Source organism: Triticum aestivum, chromosome 4B (assembly GCF_018294505.1).
Source record: "Triticum aestivum cultivar Chinese Spring chromosome 4B, IWGSC CS RefSeq v2.1, whole genome shotgun sequence".
NCBI lineage: Eukaryota > Viridiplantae > Streptophyta > Magnoliopsida > Poales > Poaceae > Triticum > Triticum aestivum.
This window is the reverse complement of record NC_057804.1, coordinates 353,796,439-353,810,622: the sequence shown is the minus strand read 5'-3', so window position 1 is coordinate 353,810,622 and position 14,184 is coordinate 353,796,439.

Below are 14,184 nucleotides of genomic sequence, written 5' to 3'. Positions count from 1 at the left end.
TCCCGATGGTAGATGTAGAGGTAGCATGCCGACCGCGATCACATCGAGTTTGGATCCATTTCCCATGCGCATCGTCACCTCGTCCTTGTCCAATCTTCTCTTAATCTGTAGCCCCTGTTTCGAGTTGCAAATTTGAGCAACAGAACCAGTATCAAATACACAGGCGCTACTACGAGCATTAGTTAAGTGCACATTAATAACATGTATATCAAATATACCTTTCACTTTGCCATCCTTCTTATCTGCCAAATACTTGGGGCAGTTCCGCTTCCAGTGACCAGTCCCTTTGAAGTAGAAGCACTCAGTAGCTTAGGTCCAGACTTGGGTTTCTTCTCTTGAGTAGCAACCTTTTTGCCATTCTTCTTGAAGTTCCCCTTCTTCCCTTTGCCCTTTTTCTTGAAACTAGTGGTCTTATTGACCATCAACACTTGATGATCCTTTTTGATTTCTACCTCCGCAGCCTTTAGCATTGCGAAGAGCTCGAGAATAGTCTTGTTCATCCCTTGCATATTATAATTCATCATGAAGCCTTTATAGCTTGGTGGCAGTGATTGAAGAACTCTGTCAATGACACTATCATCAGGAAGATTAACTCCCAGTTGAGTCAAGTGGTTGTGGTACCCAGACATTCGGAGTATGTGTTCACTGACAGAACTATTCTCCTCCATTTTGCAGCAGTAGAACTTGTTGGAGACTTCATATCTCTCAACTTGGGCATTTTCTTGAAATATTAGCTTCAACTCTTAGAACATCTCATATGCTCCATGAAGTTCAAAACGTCTTTGAAGTCCCGATCCTAAGTCGTAAAGCATGGCACACTGAACTATCAAGTATTCATCAACACATGTCTGCCAGGCATTCACAATGTCTTCAGTTGCGGGCGTGGGTGGTACACCTAACGGTGCTTCAAGGACGTAATTCTTCTGTGCAGCAATGAGGATAATCCTCAAGTTACGGACCCAGTCCGTGTAGTTGCTGCCATCATCTTTCAACTTAGCTTTCTCTAGAAACGCATTAAAATTTAAAGGAACGATAGCATGGGCCATTGATCTACAACAACATAGACATGCAAAATACTATCAGGTACTAAGTTCATGATAAATTAAAGTTCAATTAATCATATTACTTAAGAACTCCCACTTAGATAGACATCCCTCTGATCATCTAAGTGATCACGTGTTCCAAATCAACTAAACCATGTCCGATCATCATGTGAGATGGAGTAGTTTTCAATGGTGAACATCACTATGTTGATCATATCTACTATATGATTCATGCTCGACCTTTCGGTCTCAGTGTTCCGAGGCCATATCTGCATATGCTAGGCTCATCAAGTTTAACCCAAGTATTCTATGTGTGCAAAAACTGGCTTGCACCCGTTGTATATGAACATAGAGCTTATCACACCCGATCATCACGTGGTGTCTCGGCACGACGAACTGTAGCAACGGTGCATACTCTAGGAGAACACTTATACCTTGAAATTTAGTAAGGGATCATCTTATAATGCTACCGACGTTCTAAGCAAGATAAGATGCATAAAGGATAAACATCACATGCAATCATAATATGTGACATGATATGGCCATCATCATCTTGTGCTCATGATCTCCATCACCGAAGCATCATCATGATCTCCAATGTCACCGGCGCGACACCTTGATCTCCATCGTAGCATCATTGTCGTATCGCCAACTATTGTTACTACGACTATTGCTACCACTTAGTGATAAAGTAAAACAATTACATGGCGATTGCATTACATACAATAAAGTGACAACCATATGGCAGCTGCCAGTTGCCGATAACTTTGTTACAAAACATGATCATCTCATACAACAAATTATATCACATCATGCCTTGACCATATCACATCACAGCAAGCCCTGCAAAAACAAGTTAGACGTCCTCTACTTTGTTGTTGCAAGTTTTATGTGGCTGCTACGGGCTTCTAGCAAGAACCGTTCTTACCTACGCATCAAAACCACAACAATTTTTTGTCAAGTGTGTTGTTTTAACCTTCAACACGGATCAGGCGTAGCCACACTCGATTCAACTAAAGTTGGAGAAACAAACACTCACTAGCCACCTATGTGTGAAGCACGTCGGTAGAACTAGTCTCGCGTAAGAGTACGCGTAATGTCGGTCTGAGCCGCTTCATACAACAATACCACCGAATCAAAGTATGACATGCTGGTAAGTAGTATGACTATTATCGCCCACAACTTTTTGTGTTCTACTCGTGCATATAACATCTACGCATAGACCTGTCTCGGATGCCACTGCTGGGGAACGCAGTAATTTCAAAAAAAATCCTACGATCATGCAAGATCTATCTCTAGGTGATGCATAGCAACGAGAGGGGAGAGTGTTGTCTACGTACCCTCATAGATTGAAAGCGGAAGCGTTATGACAACGCGGTTGATGTAGTCGTATGTCTTCACGATCCGACCGATCCTAGCACCGAAGGTACGGCACCTCCGTGATCTACACACGTTCAGCTCGGTGACGTCCCACGAACTTTGGATCCAGCTAAGGTCGAGGGAGAGTTTCGTCACCACAATGGCGTGGTGACGGTGATGATGAAGTTACTAGCGCAGGCCTTCGCCTAAGCACTACAACGATATGACCAAGGGGGAAATCTGTGGAGGGGGGCATCGCACACGGCTAAACAATCAACGTCTGTGTTCTAGGGTGCCCCCTGCCCCTGTATATAAAGGAGGGAGGGAGGAGGAGGCCGTCCAGGGGAGGAGGCGCGCCAAGGAGGGGCAATCCTACTCCAAGCAGGTTTGCCCCCCCCCTCCCCCTTTCCTATTACAACAAGAAGAAGGGGGAAGGAGGAGGTGGAGAGAAGGAAGGAGAGGGGGGCGCCGCCCCCTCCCGTTGTCCAATTCAGACTAGGGCAAGGGGCATGCGCCACCTCCTGGCCGCCCTCTCTCTTCTCCACTAAGGCCCATGAGGCCCAATAGCTTGCCGGGGCGTTCCAGTAACCCCCGATACTCCGATTTTATCCGAAACTTATCCGGAACACTTCCAGTGTCCGAATATAGTCGTCCAATATATCAATCTTTATGTCTTGACCATTTCAAGACTCCTTGTCATGTCCGTGATCATATCCGGGACTCCAAACAATCTTTGGTACATCATATCACATAAACTCATAATACCAATCGTCATCAAACGTTAAGCGTGCGGACCCTACGGGTTCGAGAACTATGTAGACATGACCGAGACTCACTTCTGGTCAATAACCAATAGCGGAACCTGGATACTCATATTGGTTCCTACATATTCTACGAAGATCTTTATCGGTCAAACCGCACAACAAGATACGTTGTTCCCTTTGTCATAGGTATGTTACTTGCCCAAGATTCGGTCGTCGGTATCTCAATACCTAGTTCAATCTCATTACCGGCAAGTCTGTTCACTCGTTCCGTAATACTTCATCCCACAACTAACTCATTAGTCACAATGCTTGCAAGGCTTATGGTGATGAGTATTACCGAGAGGGCCCAGAGATACCTCTCCGAAACACGGAGTGACAAATCCTAATCTTGATCTATGCCAACCCAACAAACACCTATGAAGACATGTGTAGAGCACCTTTATAATCACCTATTTACGTTGTGAAGTTTGGTAGCACACAAAGTGTTCCTCCGGTATTTGGGAGTTGCATAATCTCATAGTCTGAGGAAATTGTATAAGTTATGAAGAAAGCAGTAGCAATGAAACTGACATGATCATAATGCTAAGCTAATGGATGGGTCATGTCCGTCACATCATTCTTCTAATGATGTGATCACATTCATCAAATGAAAACACGTGTCTATGGTTAGGCAACATAACCATCTTTGATTAACGAGCTAGTCAAGTAGAGGCATACTAGGGAATATATGTTTTGTCTATGTATTCACCCATATACTAAGTTCTCCGGTTAATACAATTCTAGCATGAATAATAAACATTTATCATGAATTAAGGAAATAAATAATAACTTTATTATTGGCTTTAGGGCATGTTTCCTTCAGTCTCCGACTTGCACTAAAGTCAATAATCTAGATTACATAGTAATGATTCTAACACCCATGGAGCTTTGGTGATAATCATGTTTTGCTCGTGGAAGAGGCTTAGTCAACGGGTCTACAACATTCAGATCTGTGTGTATCTTGCAAATATCTATGTCCCCTTCCGACACTTGATGATGGATGGAATTGATGCGTCTCTTGATGTGCTTAGTTCTCTTGTGAAATCTGGATTCCTTTGCCAAGGCAATTGCACCAGTATTGTCACAAAAGATTTTCATTGGACCCGATGCACTAGGTATGACACCTAGATTGGATATGAACTCCTTCATCCAAACTCCTTCATTTGCTGCTTCCAAAGCAGAATGTACTCCGCTTCACACGTAGATCCCGCCACGATGCTCTGCTTGGAACTGCACGAACTGACAGCTCCTCCATTCAATAAAATTACGTATCCGGTTTGAGACTTAGAGTAATTTATGAAGAAAGCAGTAGCAATGAAACTGACACAATCATAATGCTAAGCTAATGGATGGGTCATGTCCATCACATCATTCTTCTAATGATGTGATCCTGTTCATCAAATGACAACATATGTCTATGGTTAGGAAATATAACCATCTTTGATTAACGAGCTAGTCAAGTAGAGCCATACTAGGGACTATATGTTTTGTCTATGTATTCACACATGTGCTATGTTTCCGGTTAATACAATTCTAGCATGAATAATAAAAATTTATCATGAATTAAGGAAATAAATAATAACTTTATTATTGCCTCTAGGGCATATTTCCTTCAGGGCCCACCTCCTAGTTCCTCTCTATAGTTGAGGTTGTGGCCCCCCTCTTTACTAATATATACGTCCCTTGTGCATCGATCAATGCATTGTGTTGCACAGCCAATTCTTTCCCTTCTACACGTGCGATAGCGCCGGCACTAGAGGGCACTGAGGCAGCTAGACGCTCCACCTGGTCGGTCGTCCTCGGCCTTCCTACGGCTCCGGTCCTCTGTCCGACGATGTAGGCATTCCCATCTGGATCAATTAAAATCAAGCGGAATATGGGGAAAACAATGGATGGAGCAGTGTTTTGCAAACAGGCAAAATACCAGCAGAATACAACTATAACGTGAAACTAGGAGTAAACTTTACAACGCAAACATGACTTTCCAAGTAGATCGCCTGGTTTTCTTTACGGGGGTATATTTTACGCGTGTATCTCGCTGGAAAACGGCAATCCAAGTGTGGCTAAGAGCATCTATAGCCGGACCTCTCATTTCCCAACTCTCGAAACGTCCACCTGATTAGTGCCCGGTCAAAAAAATGTGACCCAACCGGATTGACCGGTCTCAAATCTAGGGATAATATAAGGCTACCCGTCCGGGCAGTGCTCCACGTGAGTTGTGAGCCCGCCTGCAGGTACTTCTGCGAGAAGACCGCAATGCCACGCTATGGGGAGGTAGGCCACCGGAGCTCGCCCGCATCAGGAAGGCCACCAGAGCTCGCTCATGTCGTGTTGGAGACGGAGCTCATGCACGCCACGGTTGTTGTGCTGCGCTCGGGCCAGAGCTCGTGCGCACCAGGGATGGACCTCGCACACTCCCAGGACGAAGCTCGTGCGCACCTAGGCCAGAGCTCGCACTCGCCGGGGACAGATCTCTCGTGCTCCACGGCCGAGCCGAAGCTCTCGGGCGCCCAGGATGGAGTTCACGGCCACCGCGTGCTCGCCCCTGCTGTGCCCTTGCCCATGCAGTGGGCGCCGCGTGCTCGTCCCGGTGTCCACGCCACGATGTGGCTGCCACATGATCGTCCCTGTTGTGCCCGCGCCACACCGTGGCCATTGTGATGGCATGCTCATGCAAATGTGTGTGCTAGCCGCCGTGCTCATGTGTTCCTGCAACCGTGCGTGCGAGCTGTTGCGCTCGTGTTGGCCGCCGGGCTCGTGTGTGCTCGCAGTCGTGCGTGCGGGCCGACGCACTCAAGGTCTGGAAATGAGGAGAACACTTTTAGGTGTGTGGTTATTTGAGAGGAAATTGTTATAACCCTCTAGATTGGATCGCCCTGCGATTTTTGGTAGTAGTGATAGGTATTACCTTCTCCTTAGTGTGATGAGCTGCCGCCAGTGGCCATGGTGGGATGGTGACGGCGGTGATGAGTGGATAGAGAGATAGAGGTGGCGGTGCTTCCCGTCAGCACTGCACTAACCATTGATCGGTAGGGGGTGTAGGTGGGGTGTACGGCATCGCGATGAACCTCGTGTTCAAGCTGCCAGCCCCCACCTCTTTATATATGTGCAGGTGACAGGGGCTCGTCAACCAAAGTGAGTTGAGCGCCCCCGATCAGGGCGCGGATCTAAGGGCCTGGTGGGCCGTTAGGCTCACACGCTGGAGATCATCCTAACATTCTCCCCCTTGATCTCAACTTTTACTTTTGACCTTATGCTTTCACTTTACTCGTTTCATAACAGATCAATACATAGAACATGTTTCATCGTCACAGCTCAATTGCCGATAGAATCATACAGCCACAACGTACCTCTCTGTTTTGAACAAATTCTTTAACCTTGGGCCCTTTATTGTCCGGAAATCTTAGACTATACCATAAAACCCATGTCGACTGTGTGTTCTCCGAACACACTGGGCCGTAAGCCTTTAATAAGTAGATCTACAAACACTTGTCTGTTGCTTTTATGCTTCAAGCATTTGTACATAATTCCGGACTTTCTCCTTTACAACGCATAACTCTGTGTCACTGTGTTTGGCATCAACTCTTGACTCGTTGTCATAGGAGCAAAAAACTTAAAATGGTTATCGCTGTTGTCAATCATTATCAACTCCGGGTATAGGTCTCCTTAACCATTTTGCCTGTCCCTCAGCCTCATATCAAGCTATAACATATCTTCGCATCACATTGATGATAATTGTTTCATCCTTTGGAGCTTTTCCACACCAAAACTCCAAGTGTGAAAGTTGGCAACAATTGTGGATTTCGCTATACATTTCACAAGTCATGTTTTGTACTCACAATCTTTTGAGAGCACTTATTTCTTTCAGCATGAGGCCGATATCTTTGACTCCATTCTAGTGGTCTATATATGGACTGGACATTGCCAAAACAACCTGGATACGTGGACTGTGTCAGGGTAATATATTGAGCTTTCAAAAGCTGAAGCATATGGCACCATATCCGTTTTCAATCTTTTCTCATCAACTTTTGGAACACCATAGTTTCTAGTTCCATTACCCTTGACTATAATAACAGGCGTAGGTTTTCTCGCATGCATACTTTAGAGACCTTTCTTAGCATGTCCATGCGACATTCCTAATACCCCTTTTATTCTTTTCTTGGTGAATCTCGATAATTAGAACGAGATTCACTCTACCGAGAACATCCTTTTGAACTTTGAGAATAAGAACTTCTTTTCTTCTCCTACAGTAGATTGACATGACCACTAGCAAGTAGGACGTCATCCACATGCACAGGATGAGGAAATGAATTTCCCATTCTATAACTTTGCATGAATACAATTGTCCTCTCATTTTCTTTCACCCAAAATAACATCTGATTCTTCTAACTTTAAATGCCACTGTCTAGAGACTTGCTCTAGTCCATAAAAGACTTCTTGAAGCAGTATCCCTTGTGTTCTTTACTTTCGTCTGATGTAACTCAGATCATGATGTCGATCATGATGTGCCACTAACACTCATTGTAATCTGTTCATTCTCTTTGCACAAAATCTTTCGATTTAAGTCGCGCTTTACACCTTTTCATATTTCCTTTAGAGTCACATTGACCTTGTAGACCCTTTATAGCCTACTGTTTTGGCTCTATTGGAAATTACTTATGAGTCCCAAAAATATTCGGGATTCACCAATTTTATTTCATCTGATAGTCTCTTATCATTTAGACAAAACAGACACTTCTCAAAACCCGATTGAGCGCTTTAAATGAGGTGGGATCAACCTCCATTTGAATTTCACTAACATAGACTTTATAGTAATCAGAAGTATCTGATTTTCTCATTCCTTGAGACCATCTGTGTCTCAGGTACTGGCACTTCTTTCATATGGGGCTGTTGTTGCTCTATCATTGCCAAGAGGCAAATTAATTTTATAGTCTTTCATTTCCAACAGGCAATAGGTTATACAGGTACCTTTATCACAAGATCCATGTTTACTCATTCCTCCTTTATAGAGATAACAGCACGTGTTGTATAGGTCATACAACATGCTCCCCCAGATAAAATCTATTCGAGTCTTAGGTATTTTCATACCATGCTCCCCTAGATTACTCCATCTTCACTAAAAATGGTGTATCTTTAAACTTTATTATTTGGGTTTATTCTGTTAATACTTTCTTCTTTATGGCACTTTAAGCACCGTCTTAGTATTCCTTAGTTTGCTTTCAAAACTGTAAAAGATCAAGGAATACGGCTATTTCTTTTCCTAGCGGGGTATTATTATGACCGTCGTACTCCCCCAGACGATCACATTCTTCATTAATGGATCACCTTAGATGCATAATGTGCATCACATTATCTAAAGTATAGGGGAGTTTCATCATTCTTAATTTATCTCATCTTTCTTTCTCCCCCTCGAAATGTGACAAGAACTTTCCTACCACGATTTCGAAAAACCATACATAACTCTTGTGAATTGAGGAAACTTCGATTATCTACTTCATTTATCTGATTACTTCATACAAATGAAGTTATCTATTAACTGCTGTGGGAGTACTTTTTCCTCATTCCATTTCAGAAATTCAACAGAGTTCTTTATCATTAGTACTTTTGCAAGTCACACTTGCATATCATTCTTATCTTTAGGTTCGTCTGTAACTTTTATATTCTTTGGATGTATTGAGTGCTTCATGACCGTTACACATAACGGTCGATACAAGGAAAGCATAATAGCTACTACATACTTTTCTCCCATAGTGGGACACACTAAACGCACATGAGTCATCATATCTTTCTCCTGTCATACAGGATAAGTCCTTTGCCAAAATTTCTACCGCCATGCGCGTTACGCGGGTATTTTCCCAAACTTTTCCTGCCATGCGGGTTTTATCATAATCATCTTTTCCCGCCATGCGGGTAATTCCCTGTAAGGTACATAAATGCCAGAATTGGCTCTTTTGATTGCATATTCAATCATCAAATTTAGGAATAAATCTGAATGCTCTTTGACACACATGCTTGATCCAACATTGGTCAAATTAAACACGCATGTTGCTTGTTTCATCTCAAATCATGTTGACAGAAAAATCTTCTTCATAGAGAGTACATGAAAGACATTCGTCATCCAAGACTCTCAATGATCTATCTTTTTTCTTTTGAAGCCATTCTTTAGAGAGAATATACTCCCTCACGTTATGACCTTTCTTGGTCATCTTTTGGGTCACAAGTACCCAGCCATTCGCTTTCATGAATGAAAGCATGGAAAAAAATTAGTCTGAGAAAAATTATCCAATAATCAACAATAATGAGCATAAAAATAACCCCGTGTTGGTCCGGTTAAAAAATATGCACACTAAACTTTTAAAACTTTCTTTTATATTCTAAATCACCATTGGGCAGAACTAGAATAAAACATCATCTTTCTACATGAATTTCATATCACCGTTAGGCGGAAATGGAAATAATGCATATAACTCATAAACAATGTGATGATAGTACTTCTATTAAACAACTTTACTAAGAAATAATAATCATCATCAACTTTATTGCAGTGGGAACAAGAAATATACATTTCTCTAGTTCAAGAGCACTTCTTGATCTTTATCTGTTCTCTGAAAATTGATCACTTTGATACAAAATTTATCAGAGATTTAAGCTTTGAACATAAGACTCGTAGAATTATAGTACTATTATCATCAACGTTGGTCAGAAAATAACAATACCATATTTTATCTTTAAAACAAATATCATTCTTTTGTCATAGCGAAAACTATCCCCGTTGGTTCCAATTTAATTGGAGGATAAAACTTTTACTTTGCAGCGGAAACTTTACAATATTCTATTCAGAAACAATTCTATAATCTTTTACTCTCTAAGCAATTTTAACCGGTTGGTTCAAAACTGCATTAGAGAAGCAACAATTTAATCTTTTTACTTTAGTTTAATTAACTTTTAAAAGAGCACTTTTTATCTATCTGCAGTGGAAAATATGAATAAAAATTCATGAACTTTATTCTTTTTAGAAACTTTTCTTTTACTTTTCATTAAAACTCTAACACTGTATAGAGATTCATTAAAAATTGCTTCTGGAGAAATTAACAGAAGAAACAGTTTCGGTGTGGCCTGGCCCTATCGCGGCCCACGGCCTGCTGACCGAACGGCCGCCCTGTGCCCGGTTGCACTCTATGGCCTGCTCGTTTGCAGCCCAAGGCCCGCCAGGCGCTTGAGGTTGCTAGGGTTTACTGCCGACAGCCAATCTTAGCCGTCCAACAGATCGGACGATCGCCCGTGGAGATTGCTCGATCAAAAACCGAGGGAGCAAGGGGATCGACCGAAACCCTCGGTCATTCCTTTCCTCCCCCCGCGCCGCTCGCTCCTCTCTTTGCTGCAGCTGGGGCTCGAGGCCACCGACGAGTTTTAGCTGGCCGCTGGCGACGACGACGATAGCAACCGTGTCGCGCGCGCCACCCTCCCCCCCCCCTTTCCTCCTATGCTCTCCTCTTTGTCTCCACCACCAGCGCCTCCTCTTTCTCGATCTGGATGATGACTACGGCGGAGGTTCCGACGGCGGCGCCGTGGCCTTCCCCCTCGTCGGCTGTGCGTCCACCTCGTGGTGAGCACGCCGCCGTCGAGCGGTTTGGCTGCGGTTACCCCCTTCTCCTTTTTTGGTGAGCCCTTGGGCTAACTCCGGTGGTTCTCCTTCCGGACATCTCGGCGTGTCGATGCCCGTCTAGATCGAGAGGAACGGCGCGGCCTTGCGGCAGCGCTACTTTGTCAGCAAGGCCCGAGGCCCTACTCCGGTATGCTCTTTTCTTTCTCTGCCCTTCTAGGGTTCTTGAGGGAGAAGGGGGCAAAGATTCGCTTTTGTTCTACCGAAAAAACGAAAACCAAAACGGCTCTGAAACCATTGTTATAACCCTCTGGATCGGATCGGCCTGCGATTTTCGGTAGTAGTGATAGGTATTACCTTCTGCTTAGTGTGATGAGCTACCGCCGGTGGCCATGGTGGGATGGTGACGGCGGCAATGAGTGGACAGAGAGATAGCGGTGGCGGTGCTTCCCGTCAGCACCGCACTAACCCTTGATCGGTAGGGGATGTAGGTGGGGTGTACGGCGTCGCGACGAACCTCGTGTTCAAGCCGCCAGCCCCCACCTCTTTATATATGTGCAGGTGACAGTGGGCCGTCAACCATAGTGAGTTGAGCGCCCCCGATCAGGGCGCGGATCTAAGGGCCCGGTGGGCCGTTGGGCCCACACGATGGAGATCATCCTAACAGAAATATGAGGACCTACAATGAACACAACTGGTCACTGTCCAGGCTTGTCCGCGGGCGACTGAGGGTCCTAATCAGGAGTGCAACGTAGCTGTAGATGCTCTAAGTCATTCCGGGTGGGAGGCTCAGGCACTCAGCTAGGTAAGGCCAACAGTCAGACGGGTTTATAGGGGCCATTAGATTCCGAGAAGGCCAATTTGGCTCCCAGGCTCAGCTGCACCCACGCCGACGAAAAAAATCGAAACAAATACTAGAAAAATTCAAAAAAATCCAAAAAAGGTTTGTGTGTAGATAATTCGATGCGTGAGGTCCGCTGCAAATTTCAACCCGTTTGGACATTTGAGCATCTCTCGACAAAAAAGACAAAATCAGAATCTGTAAAAAAGTTTATTGTTCACAAACTGTTTTGATTCGATTTGTCTTTTTTGCCGAGAGCTGCTCAAATGTCCAAATGAGTTGAAATTTGCAGCGGACCTCACGCATCAAATTATCTACTACACACACAAAATTGGATTTTTTTTTTAATTTTTCTAGTATTTATTTCGAATTTTTTTTCTGAGCGGGAGCATCTGAGCCCGGGCTCAGACGCAGATTTTCGATTAGATTCCACGCTTTTTTCGTACTACACTTGGGTTGATACTACTCTTTGCCCGATCGTATCCATGCCACACAATTTTTCTGTCAAGATCCGTGCAGAAAATCAACCAAAAACCAAAATGCAAAGGGTAGAATTAGTTTGTTTCTCTACACAGATCACGGAGCGCAACTACCACCTATAGCTATAAACAGCATAAACCATAGCTATATTACATACCACAAGTTATCATATACTCCCTCTGTACAGAAATATAGGTCGCGGAAGCATTTCTAGTACGACTTTCAACACGTTACGCATTTTTTCAACTTTCCAAAATTGCTCTCGCTTCGCCGCTCCTTCCACTCCCGTTCCCCACTCGCTTCCCTCTCTTTCCCAACTACCACCTCGCTCTCGCGTAGAGACATGGCGCTTGGCACCACCCTCTCCCCGTCACCGTTGTGTCGATGTGGCTCTCCGCCGGCAGCATGCGGCAGCGCCCTCTTCCTCCCTGTGGTCGCCTTGTGATAAGCGCAATTCATATACATCTTTTGGCACTCAAAAAATATGTGGTTTATTGTGATCTGACCATATATTCTTGCTCTGAATTGTTGCATATTTACATGATAATCATATAAAGAATCATTTACTAGTCATTTGTTTCTTTTGCAGAAAAGTGCTCAAAGGCGTTATAAACTTCAAGATCCGGACTAAGTAGCTAAGAGAACTAGTCAAGTGTCAAGAATAGAAGGAAGAATGGATTTGTGTGTGACGAAAAGAAGTAACCAGAGGGGCAAGTTAAAGAAGAGAGGGACCTTCTTGTGAAGAAAGAAGAAAAGAAAAAGGGCCAAAGAGCAAAAGTGGCAGATCAGATTGGGGATCAAAATCCCTAACGGCAGCCTAATTTTCCTCAGGCCTGGCACTAACCCCTTCTCCCTCTCATTTGTCAAAAAAAAAACCTTCTCCCTCTCACTTCCTTCACCTCCGGCCACCGCCACGGGCAGGCCGGCGTGGCGGCGCGCTACCAGCACCTCCACCACCATCCAGCGCCACCACTTCCTCCATCACTTGGTCCGGCATGGAAACACCTTGTAGCGATGGTGACAAGGACCGCTTTGCGTCTTTTACGATGGTGACCATTGGTGATGGTAAAAAAGCTAAATTCTGGGAATCTTCATGGCTTCATGGTCTTCGACCCAGAGATGTCGCGCCCAAGATCTTTGAGATATCTAAAAAGGAGTGCCTGGTCAGCAAGGCCCTGGACAACAACTTCTGGATCAGGCAGATCGATACTAGTAAGGGCCTCACCTTGACCCATATCCAGGAGTTCGCTGCCCTTTGGGAGATGCTCCATGATGTTACTCTCAACTCAGACACGAAGGACACAATATCTTGGAAATTCACTTCCAGTGGTGAATATTCGGCGGCCACAGCTTACAAGGCACAGTTCACGGGGCAAGTTCTCAGTTCAACCTCTACCACAATCTGGAAGGCTTGGGCTCCGCCTAAGTGCAAATTATTTGCTTGGTTGATCGTTCAAAACCGAGTGTGGACGGCCGATCGTTTGCAGCGACGAGTATGGCCAAATTGCGTTCAAAACCGAGTGTGGACGGCCGATCGTTTGCAGCGACGAGTATGGCCAAATTGCGTCCTTTGCCCCCTATGTAAGCAGGTTCGGGAGCCCGCTGCTCATCTCCTATTCCAGTGTAGATTCACCGTCCGCATTTGGAATGAGGTCGTCGCTTGGCTAGGCATGCACGATCAATCACCGATGACTTGGCGACATGAGGTGTCTGTTCATGATTGGTGGCTAAACTCAGGCGGCTACATCAAGGCGATAGTCTCCATGATGATGCTTGTCTCGTGAAAATTTGGAAGGAGCGAAACGCTAGAGTTTTCCGCAACACGGTTACCCCGACTTCCGTTGTTGTTGCCAAGATCAAAGAGGAAGCCCATCTTTGGGCGCTGGCTGGAGTCAGGCATCTGAGTACTCTAATGTTTCGAGAGTAGTCTTTTTCTTTTTGCCGCTCTACGGCTTATGTCTAGACCTTCTCCTTAATTAATGAAAATGGCAAGTCTTTTGCCTCGTTTCAAAAAAAAAAAAAAAACTTCCTCCATCACCATCCAGCGCCACACAC